The 10,906-nt window shown below is 49.6% G+C and overlaps 7 non-coding genes across 7 annotated transcripts; all 7 read left to right on the forward strand.

Moving 5' to 3' along the window:
- Positions 1-1,598: 1,598 nt before the first annotated feature.
- Positions 1,599-1,680, forward strand: Trnal-uag (transfer RNA leucine (anticodon UAG)). The gene has a single exon. It is a non-coding gene; the product is annotated as a tRNA-Leu (tRNA).
- Positions 1,681-1,830: 150 nt separating this feature from the next.
- Positions 1,831-1,912, forward strand: Trnal-uag (transfer RNA leucine (anticodon UAG)). Its single transcript has one exon. It is a non-coding gene; the product is annotated as a tRNA-Leu (tRNA).
- Positions 1,913-2,132: 220 nt separating this feature from the next.
- Trnal-uag (transfer RNA leucine (anticodon UAG)) lies at positions 2,133-2,214 on the forward strand. The gene has a single exon. It is a non-coding gene; the product is annotated as a tRNA-Leu (tRNA).
- A 739-nt stretch (positions 2,215-2,953) lies between these two features.
- Trnal-uag (transfer RNA leucine (anticodon UAG)) lies at positions 2,954-3,035 on the forward strand. The gene has a single exon. It is a non-coding gene; the product is annotated as a tRNA-Leu (tRNA).
- Positions 3,036-3,255: 220 nt separating this feature from the next.
- Trnal-uag (transfer RNA leucine (anticodon UAG)) lies at positions 3,256-3,337 on the forward strand. Its single transcript has one exon. It is a non-coding gene; the product is annotated as a tRNA-Leu (tRNA).
- A 6,886-nt stretch (positions 3,338-10,223) lies between these two features.
- On the forward strand, positions 10,224-10,305 carry Trnal-uag (transfer RNA leucine (anticodon UAG)). The gene has a single exon. It is a non-coding gene; the product is annotated as a tRNA-Leu (tRNA).
- A 70-nt stretch (positions 10,306-10,375) lies between these two features.
- On the forward strand, positions 10,376-10,457 carry Trnaq-uug (transfer RNA glutamine (anticodon UUG)). Its single transcript has one exon. It is a non-coding gene; the product is annotated as a tRNA-Gln (tRNA).
- Positions 10,458-10,906: the final 449 nt, after the last annotated feature.

A 10,906-nucleotide genomic window follows, 5' to 3' on the forward strand; every position in this document is an offset into this window, starting at 1 on the left:
AAGCATCTTGACCCCATAAACTAAAATTGGCACGTATATTGAAAAAGAATAAAAAAATAACACTGAAAAATTTCGACAACTTAGCTTGCTCACATTCCGAGAGAACAAGCTCCACATTTGGCAAATTTGCAATTTTTTTTCAAAATTGGGAATTTTCAGGTAAAGGAATTCGCTCTGCAAGACAAACACGACTATGTTTCAATATGTGAGAGTACGCAGAGCAGTTAAATAAAAAGAACTGAGATGATAGCTGCAGTAGTTTTGTTTCGTAGCCTTAAAGGTCCCAAATGTAAGCGAGCCACTCAACGCGCCAGCGCCTAGGGCCGGCATTGGAAATTCTTTTGAGAAACAGACTTTCCTTGCACAAAATAAATTCACATATGCTTTCCCGCGTGCACAAGGAGCTACATCTAAAATGTTCGTCAAAATTAGAGATGTCAATGAACACGCCTGCTCGATATCTCGTGAAAAACCTTGTGCTGCAGTGCAAAACCTTTATGAGCAGGAATATATACGGCCGAAGCCCTCGTTGCTGCAAACGCTGCCGACAGCGGTCACTCCGAGGCATTCGCAAAACAATCATAGAATCAATCAGCCTATTACTGAGATTGCAAACACTAGGTGGGTAATCCTTGCCTATTCGTGAAATCCTGTTTGTGTAACTAAAAGGCTCTAGGTCAGTAAACTATCTACAGACACAGTTCTTGGAGTTATCATTTCACGCCACAAAAATCCCCTAATACGAGCAGTTTAGCCGTGAATTGCACTGCGAACTGTGACATTTAAATTTTCTAAAAAAAATTGAAGGGAACCCACCCCAAAATGACGTCCTCGAGAACTCAAGCCCCCTTACCTTGCCCCCCTCACCCCGTTTGTCAGTTGCCGTCCTTGTCATAAAAACGTTTATAAACAGCCCGTAGTATCCACCGAATGCACATACCTGCCGGTATGCATGCTTCCTTCGTAAGGTATTCCGGGATTGGTGCAGGCAAAGAGCGTGTTTAAGGCACTCTGCTAAAACACCTTGGATACAGGAGGAACTGTGTTTGGGCACCTGTCTCTACGGTGGCTTGGACTTGAATCCCACCACTGCGAGCATTTTTGGCATAAAATGCTACTAAAATATCCAGAAGCACTGACTATCGGTAACGAGTGCGCTACCGCTAGTGTGGCCGTGTGATCTTAGGCACTGGTTTTAGGCACCAGTCTCTTCGGAGCCGTGGGTTCTTATTCCATCGCAGCCAGCGCTTTTTGGCATCATGATGCCATTGAATGTTTCGGAAAAGCTGAGTGCGCACCGCGGTAGCGTGGCTGAATGGTCTAAGGCGCTGGTTTTAGGCACGAGTCTCTCCGGAGGCGTGGCTCGAATCCCACCGCTGCTAGCAATTTTTGGCATAAAATGCTATTAAAATTTTCAGAAGCACTGACTATAGGGAACCAGTGCGCTACCGCTAGTGTGGCCGAGTGAAGGCACTGGTTTTTGGCACCAGTCTCCTTGGAGGCGTGGGTTCTTATCACATTGCTGCCAGCTATTTTTGGCATCATGATACTAATAAATGTTTCGGAAAAGCTGACTATCATGTACCAGTGCACACCCCGGTTGCGTGGCTGAGTGGTCTAAGGCGCTGGTCTTAGGCACCAGTCTCTCTGGAGCCGTGGGTTCAAATCCCACCGCTACCGCTACTGTGGCCGAGTGGTCTAAGGCACTGGTTTTAGGCACCAGTCTCTTTGGAGGCGTGGGTTCTTATCCCATCGCTGCCAGCTCTTTTTGGCATCATGATGACATTAATGTTTCACAAAAGCTGACTATCATGTACCAGTGTGCACCCTGGTAGCATGGCCGAGTGGTCTAAGGCGCTGGTTTTAGGCACCAGTCTCTCCGGAGTCGTGGGTTCGAGTCCCACCGCTGCCAGCATTTTTTGGCAAAACGTGCCAGTAACATTTTCACAAGCGCTGACTATGTTAAACCAGTGCGCTACAGGTAGTGTGGCCAAGTGGTCTAAGGCACTGGTTTTAAGCACCAGTCTCTTTGGAGGCGTGCTTTTTTTATCCCATTGCTGCCAGCATTTTTGGCATCATAATGCTATTAAGTGTTTCGGAAAAGCTGACTATCATGTACCAGTGGGCACCCCGGTAGCGTGGCCGAGTGGTCTAAGGCGCTGGTTTTAGGCACCAGTCTCTCCGGAGCCGTGGGTTCGAATCCCACCGCTACCAGCGTTTTTTGGCATAATCCCAGTAACATTCCGAGAAGCGCTGACTATCTGAAACCAGTGCGCTACCGGTAGTGTCTAAGCCACTGGTTTTAGGCAACAGTCACTTCGGAGGCATGGGTTTTTTTATCCCATTGCTGCAAGCTCTTTTTGGTATCATAATGCTATTAAATGTTTTGGAAAAGCAGACTATCACGTACCAGTGCGCACCCCGGTAGTGTGGATGAGTGGTCTAAGGTGCTGGTTTTAGGCTGCAGTCTCACTGAAGGCGTGGTTTCGAATACCACCGCTGCCAGAACGTTTTGGCATATCATTCTATTAAAATTTTCAGAAGCGCTGACTATCGGGAACCAGTGCGCTACCGCTAGTGTGGCCGAGTGGTCTAAGGCACTGTTTTTAGTCAGCAGTCTCTTCGGAGACGTGGGTTCTTATCCCATTGCTGCCAGCTCTGGCATCATAATGCTATTAAATGTTTCGGAAAAGCTGACTATCACGTACCAGTGCACACCCCGGTTGTGGGGCTGAGTGGTCTAAGGCACTGGTCTTAGGCACCAGTCTCTCTGGAGCCGTGGGTCCAAATCCCACCCCTACCGCTAGTGTGGCCGAGTGGTCTAAGGCACTGGTTTTAGGCACCACTCTCTTTGGAGGCGTGGGTTCTTATCCCATCGCTGCCAGCTCTTTTTGGCATCATGATGATATTAATTTTTCACAAAAGCTGACTATAATGTATCAGTGTGCACCCTGGTAGCGTGGCCGAGTGGTCTAAGGCGCTGGTTTTAGGCACCAGTCTCTCCGCAGTCGTGGGTTCGAATCCCACCGCTGCCAGCATTTTTTGGCAAAAAATGCCAGTAACATTTTCACAAGCGCTGACTATGTGAAACCAGTGCGCTACAGGTAGAGTGGCCGAGTGGTCTAAGGCACTGGTTTTAAGCACCAGTCTCGTTGGAGGCGTGCTTTTTTTATCCCATTGCTGTCAGCATTTTTGGCATCATAATGCTATTAAGTGTTCCGGAAAAGCTGACTATCATGTACCAGTGGGCACCCAGGTAGCGTGGCCGAGTGGTCTAAGGCGCTGGTTTTAGGCACCAGTCTCTCCGGAGTCGTGGGTTCGAATCCCACCGTTACCAGCATTTTTTGGCATAATCCCAGTAACATTCTGAGAAGCGCTGACTATCTGAAACCAGTGCGCTACCGGTAGTGTGGCCGAGTGGTCTAAGGCACTGGTTTTAGGAACCAGTCACTTCGGAGGCGTGGGTTTTTTTTATCCCATTGCTGCCAGCTCTTTTTGGCATCATAATGCTAGTAAAAGTTTTGGAAAAGCTGACTATCACGTACCAGTGCGCACCCGGGTAGCGTGGATGAGTGGTCTAAGGTGCTGCGTTTAGGCTGCAGTCTCTCCGGAGGCGTGTTTTCGAATTCCACCGCTGCCAGCACTTTGTGGCATATAATTCTATTAAAAGTTTCAGAAGCAGTGACTATCGGGATCCAGTGCGCTACCGGTAGTGTGGCCGAGTGGTCTAAGGCACTGGTTTTAGTCACCAGTCTCTTCGGAGGCGCGGGTTCTTATCCCATCTCTACCAGTTCTGGCATCACAATGCTATTAAATGTTTCGGAAAAGTTGACTATCATGTACCAGTGCGCACCCCGGTAGCGTGCCCGAGAAATTCTCCTTCCGGTCGCGCTAGTGTGCGAACGCAGTATGCATGGCTCCTCAGGAGCGGTGAATGCGGCCATGTCTGGCCGCGGAAACAGGTTTTTTGGCCAGGAATCCGGAGATTACTCCGTCAGTTTGCCGGTGTGTTTTAAACACCATTCTTCTTAATGCGGACGTTCTTGCGAGGGCTTATCACGTCGAAAATTTCAGAGGCACTTTGGCTCATTTGGAACTTCTCCCCGAGGTGCTTGCCTTGGGGGCGTATCAAATGAACCAGGTATGCGCCGTGACATTCAGGGATAAAGGCGGCGTAAACCGCATGCTCGCGGCCACAAACGTGAAGGTAAGGGAGCGCCGCTGCCTCGTCATCAATCCGGCGAACCAGGATGTGCGGATGACACTGCACTGGATTCTTTACATAGTGTGGGAGGACGACGTGCGAGTGGCTCTGCTTCCCTACGGACGTGTCGTCTACATCGGACGCGAGAGATGGCGTGTGAAGCGCACGAACAAGAAAGGTTTGACTACGCCGTCCGTGACCCTCTGGCTCAACGCCGGCGTGAGGATCGACGACCTGCCGCATGAGCTCCGGGTTGCGGGCGGCCAGGCACTCGTGCTCGTGCCAGCAAGGGCCCCGCAGTGCCTGCGCTGCTCAGCGACGGGGCACATGAGGCACGACTGCAAGGTGCCGCGTTGCAGTGCTGCTGCCGCTTCGGCCACGAACCAACACAGTGCGTGCGGACGTACGCACATGTCACCAAACCTGCCGGAGTCACGGACGCCGCCGAAAACCGAATTGACGAGGAATTGGTGGAATCGGCGGCGGCCGGCGGAGGTGGTGCGGCAGCACCCGAGGACACGTTGGCGTAGCCAGGCGTGCAAGCGGAGGACGTAACTGTTGCTCCTGCGGAGGAGCGGTCGACCTCCCAAAACGACCCCGCGCCGGTGGCAGCTGTGCTAGACGTGAAAAGTGAGGGTTGTGTTGGGGTGGGTTCTACGAACAGCGCCGAAACTCGTGAAGTGCGTGACGCCGGCGATAGCAACGACGCAGAAGCCACCGCCAAGCAGCCGCGGAAGGAGGACGACGAGCGCGAGGACTTCGGTCACTCCCGCAACGCCAAGGCAACTGTGGGTGGGGTTATGGTGAGGCGCCCGACTTTCAAGCCAAAGCCCAACACCACGTCTTACGACAGATAACATGCGGCGGGGAAGCCTCTGTAAGCAAAACGTTTGCTGTTTTTCAGGGAGGTTTTTCAATGAGCGTTACGGCACAGACAACACTTTTTATTTTTTTGAGGAGTAGGAAAAGGGGCGGGGCCAGTGTTCTTGAAACGTGTGTGTAATAGTGTGCTACTTGCCTTCATCTTCCATTCATGCGGGGTTCATTTCATCCTTTGCGTTGTGCCGCCCTTAATGTACGCGATTTTTCTGAGCGCAAGCGTCAGAGTCAATTGTACAGACTTATCAGCGAAAGAGAGTTACACGTCGTAGCCTTCCAGGAGACGAACGTAGAGACAGAGCAAAGCACGGAAAAGATGGTGGGAGTGTTCAGTTCAAGTTATGGAGACTGCGTCAGCCGTGCCGTCGGTTTATCGGCTGCTTGTCTCATTTTATTACGTCGGAGCAGCGGTACAGTAATGCAAAATGTGACGACCAGTTTGTCTGGGGGCTTTGTTATTTGTGATTTTATTTTAGCCTCAAAATAATGGTGTACTGTTTGTGGGTACGCGCCGAGGAAAGCCGATGAAAGAAAAGTGTTTTTTGAAGAATTACGGGCGTGGCTTGACACGGAGCGAGTTTTCGTGTTAATGGGAGATTATAATTCTGTGTGCTCGGCTCGCGATAATTGTGCTTGTACTCCTTATCGCGACGGAAGCACGATTCTGTTGAATGGTATCGCGGCAGATTTGGTTTTAAAGATGTGGGGGATGCATTGGAATGTAAGACGCAGATCCAGTTCACCCACTTTCAAGGCACGAGCCACGCAAGATTAGACCGAGCATATATTTCATTAGAACTTCCGCCGGAGTGCTCTGAGTATAGTGTTACAACCATGTCCTTCAGCGACCATTGCCTAGTGTCGTTCTTGATGGAAAGCGCAAAGATAAAAAGACGTTCAACTGGGACTTATAGAAAATTAACAGCATATTGTTGAAGGATGCGGAATTTGTAAGAGAAGCAACGAGAAAGATTAGGAACCTTGAACAGGATAAATGTGACTGTGCGTCGAAGTGGCAGACTTTCAAAGCATAAATTAATATGACAGCATTGGAAAGGTCAACTGCCTTAAATAATGAGAAAAGAAAAAAGGAAGTCCTGCTTAGAAGAAACCTGAAGACGCTTTCTGCACTAGAGTGCAAATCACCTGGACTGTTCAAGGACGACATTAAAACTTTGAGACATCAGATAGAGGCTATAGAACAAGAAAAATATCATGGTGCGATAGTGCGAGCCCGGGCGGAAAAGTTCGTGTTAGGGGAAGCCCCTACAAAGAGAGCTCTTAGCTCTAAAAAGAGATACGCTACCCGCAACCCTATTGCGGAAATAGAATATAAAGGGCAGGCTCTAGAGGAACAACAAGCAATTAGCAATGCTTTTTGTGAGTTTTATGATCGTTTGTTTTCGTGCCAACCTGTAAACTTAGAACGGTTTATAGACAATTTTAGATGCGACGCTGAGATCACCTCTTGTCGGCGACCCTGTCGTTCCTGCGAGCGTCCGTTGTTGTTGTCCGCGTGCGTCCGTTGTTGCCCGCAGCCACTCTCCCCCTCGCCTCTCCGATAGCGAACACTCTCTCGCGAGGGGCATTGAATTGGATTCGATTGGCTTGGCTTGGCTTGGATTGGATTTGATTTGGATTGGATTGGAATAAAGTGGATTGTGTCCCGTCATTGCCGCGGCACTCTCTCTCTGCGCGGTCTCCTCTCCTTCGGGTGCGCTGCGCATATAACCGGTGTGCCGCTCTCCGGCGGCCTTTAGGTCGATGGTTGCTCTCCACTTGCGCTTGAACTCCCCTCAGCGTCGCATTACACCAGGGTTCCCGCGAGGGGGGGTGGGCGTAATTTTTTAAAGGTTCTTGTCGACGATAGATGAAGAGGTAAAATAAAATTTAGAAGTACCAATTACAGTGAAAAAGGTTAGGAAGGCTATCGACTAATTAAGTCTGGGAAAGTCTCCAGGCCCTAACGGGTTGTGCACGGCGTTCAACAAAGCTTTCCGCATATTACAGTGATATGTGACCTGTACACGGAAGCCTACACACTAGAAAGACTTCCCCCCTCCTTATCACAATCGCGCACTGTTCTCATACCCAAAACAGATGCAGAAGAAGAGCTCAGAAAAGTTACTGTGTATAGGCCGATATCTTTAACGAATGTAGATTATAAAATATGAATGAAAGTCTTAGCAAGGAGGTTACAGAGTGTGATAATAGACATAGTAGGCGAACACCAAACATGTGGAATAAAAGGAAGGGCAATAACTAGTAATATACACATAGCACGAAGCATTCTCGAGTGTTGTGACGGAATGGATGAGGTTGTAGCCATGCTACAAATAGACCTTGAGAAGGCCTTTGATAAGGTCTCACATGAGCTACTCTATACTATTTTGGAAAACACAAACCTAGGAAAAGTAATAACGGAGGGCGTAAGAATGGCGTATAAGGAGTGTTCAACAAGGCTGGTAATAAATAAGGCAGTGAGCCGTCAAACAAATGACACGCGTCAAGCAAATGCTACGCCGGATGACGCCGGAGGGACAAGGCAAGTGAAACTGATGCGTCGCATCTAAAAGTTGGAAGGGAAGGGGCGTGCGCTGTCGATGTTTGCGCGCGCAACGGTGTGCAACATATTTTGTTTGCGAATCTTTGGTACGTTTGACAAGTTATCCACTGTTCTCGCGCCAATGTTCAGCGGCTGCATCGCGTTTGTGCGGTTTTTGTTTGAGGCTCGTCCTGGGAAGGACGAGTAGAACAAATCTTTTCCGAAGAGTACGCGAAGGCGGTTTATTGCTCTCGTATCTTTTTTTTGAGACAAGTGGTAAATCGTTTGTATTAGATGCGAAGCATCTTATGCTCGGGGCTGTGTCCCTCCCTCCTTCGTCGTTGTCCGTCGTGCGCATCCCCACTGCGCATGCCTGGGCAATCACGGCCGCTGAAGACGAAGACGGAGAAGACAAAGCTGCGAAGAGGAGGGCGTGTATGTTGCTCTCGCCCCGTCCGCAGCACTTCTGATGATGATGTTGGCAGGATGCCCCTAGGGACCGGCCAATGAAAGAATCTATCACGAGATAGCTTCGCGTTCAACCACTGTCATCATCTTCCCGTAGGGGAACGCTGAGTACCACACCCCCACTGCGCGTGCCTGGCCAGGCACCGCTGATGATGATTGCGGCAGGATGCCCCTAGGGATTGGCCAACCAAACAATCTATCACGACATAGCTTCGCGTTCAACCACCGTCGTCATCTTCCCGTAAGGGAACACTGAGTAGTATGCGAGGCATTCTTCCTCTCCTTTCCGACGCTCCTCTCCTCTCCGGCATTCCTCCTCTCCTCTCCGAAGCTCCTCTCCTCTCCAGGATTGCGCAACGAATTGCAACACCTGCGGCTCCGCGCGCGATAATGGGAAGCAGCTTGAGTTAGAGACGCGATGGTAGCCGCTGCACACTCCACTGGGGGCGCCACTGTAGCTCCGTGGTATAAATGACGCGCGTGCGCGCTCTGCTCCCCTCATTCTCCTCCCGCAATGCTGCGATTGAACTGAAAACAAATGGGAACTTGAGTCGACCCCATGGCCGCTTCGCATAATACTCAGGGTTCCCCTATGGGAAGATGGTGAAGTTTTTTCTTGCGCGACGTAAAGGACCCCTTCCTGCGCACTGTTATTCAGGTCAGGTTAGGCAGACTTGCCCCAATTTATCGTTACGTCATGTCAAAGCTACAATGGAGGAGTACACGGGTATTTAAAAGAAGTTGTTCAAACGACACAATTTCTTTGTGTATGGTTCTCTATGGAGTACTTGAGTGCCGTGTTGAAGAAAAAGTTGTATAAAGACCTTGCTTAAATCTGATTTCCGGTTCCTTTATACGGATCCATGTTTCCAGTGGGCGCCGGGCAGAACGTTTTAAAACTGGTGAAAGCTAAGGCCATTCCCCCGTGTGTCAAACATTTTTCTTTAAACTGCACTGTGGAGGGTTACCAGTTAAACATGGATGTTAGAAAATGGTCTATTTGTGCCATGGGGAGTGGACTGTTCTTTGTGCAATAAGCCTGTGACGGTGGAACACGTGTTTCTGAATTGTTGGGATGGGGTGTTTTTGCGGGAAGTTCTTCAGCGAACATTAAAAAGGAGTTTTCGTTGAGCTCTTACGGCATTCGGTTTTTAGCGGTGCACACCGATAATGGGGCGCCTTTTGACCTTGTGATGTTGCTGGTCCTCCGTGGAATATGGAGGTCTGGAATGGCGTTTCGGCGCTGTGACGTAGACAGAAGGCCAGCAAGGCTATATTTCTGTGAGAGTGTCCAACGTATTGCAGCAATGTGGAAGAGTCAACAATGTACTTCTGAATGGTTGCATGAATTTGAAAAGGTATTGTCTGTGCCCCGTTTTTAGTCATGTTGCGCTGGCTTAAGTGAAGTCAGCGCTTGTATTATATTTACCACTGTTTCTAGGTGATGTATGAAACCGGCAATAAAGGTAAAAAAGGGAGTGTGGCCGAGTGGCCTAAGGCACTGGTTTTAGGGACCTGTCTCTTCTGAGGCGTGGGTTGTTATCCCATCGCTGCCAGCTCTTTTTGGCATCGTAATGCTATTAAATGTTTCGAAAAAGCTGCTATCATGTACCAGTGCGTACCCCGGTATGCCAAGAAATTAATATGCAGTGCCCGGACCTTACGTGGTTAAAAAAATTTGGAAGAATTGTCTTCTTTCGATGTTTATGATAGTTTTCACCCACCAAAGTTCAGTGAGCGGGTTTTAAACAGACACTGATGTGTTTTAAACCAGCGTCGTAGTCATTGACGTGAATTTTGTTCTATATGCAATAAAGAAAAAAAAACTAGCGTGGCCGAGTGGTCTAAGGCGCTGATTTTAGGCACCAGTCTCTCCGGAGGCGTGGGTTTGAATTTCAGCGCTGCCAGCATTTTTTGGCATAAGATGCTATTACAATTTTTAGAAGCGCTGACTATCGGGAACCAGTGCGCTACCGATAGTGTGGCCGAGTGGTCTAAGCCACTGGTTTTAGGCAAAAGTCTCTTCGGAGGCGTGGGTTCTTATCCCATCGCTGCCAGTACTTTTTGGCATCATAAAGCTATTAAGTGTTTCGGAAAAGCTGACTATCATGAACCAGAGCGCACCCCGGTAGCGTGGCCGAGTGGTCTAAGGCGCTGGTTTTAGGCACCAGTCTCTCCGGAGGCGTGGGTTCGAATCCCACCGCTGCCAGCTTTTTTTTTGGCATAAAATGCTATTAAAATGTTCGGGAGGCTTTACTATCGGAAACCAGTGCGCTACCGGTAGCGTGGCCGAGTGGTCTATGGCACTGGTTTTTGGCACCAGCCTCTTCAGAGGCGTGGGTTCGAATGCCACCGCTTCCAGCTCTTTTTGGCGTCATAATGCTACAAAAAGTTTCGGAAGCGCTGACTATCGGGAACCACTGCGCTACCGGTAATGTGGCCGAGGGATTCTGCTTCCGGTTGCGGTAGCGTGTGGTCGCAGAATGTCGAGCTCCTCCCAAGGATCGGCTTCGCAGGCCTTTGGGCCCGCGGTGACAAGTTGTTTGCCCAGGATGCCGAGGATTATCAAGTTATTTTGCCACAGTTTCCCTCAGGTCAGTCGGTTTTAAAGACAGTTTTTCGTCATGCCGACATGCTTGCCCGGCCTTACCGTGTTGAAGACGTTTGGGACGTTTTGGCTCGGCTGGAACTGCTCCCTGACGTCGTAGCGTTGGGGGCGTACAAGATGAGTCAAGTCTGGGCAGTGACGTTGAAGTCGGCGGAGGGTGTGAAGAAGATTTCGGCGCTCACTGATATTAAGGTGAAAGATC

The sequence above is a fragment of the Haemaphysalis longicornis genome, unplaced genomic scaffold, assembly GCF_048455015.1.
Source record: "Haemaphysalis longicornis isolate Haplotype H1 unplaced genomic scaffold, Haemaphysalis longicornis Haplotype H1 scaffold_3, whole genome shotgun sequence".
Taxonomy (NCBI): Eukaryota; Metazoa; Arthropoda; class Arachnida; order Ixodida; family Ixodidae; genus Haemaphysalis; species Haemaphysalis longicornis.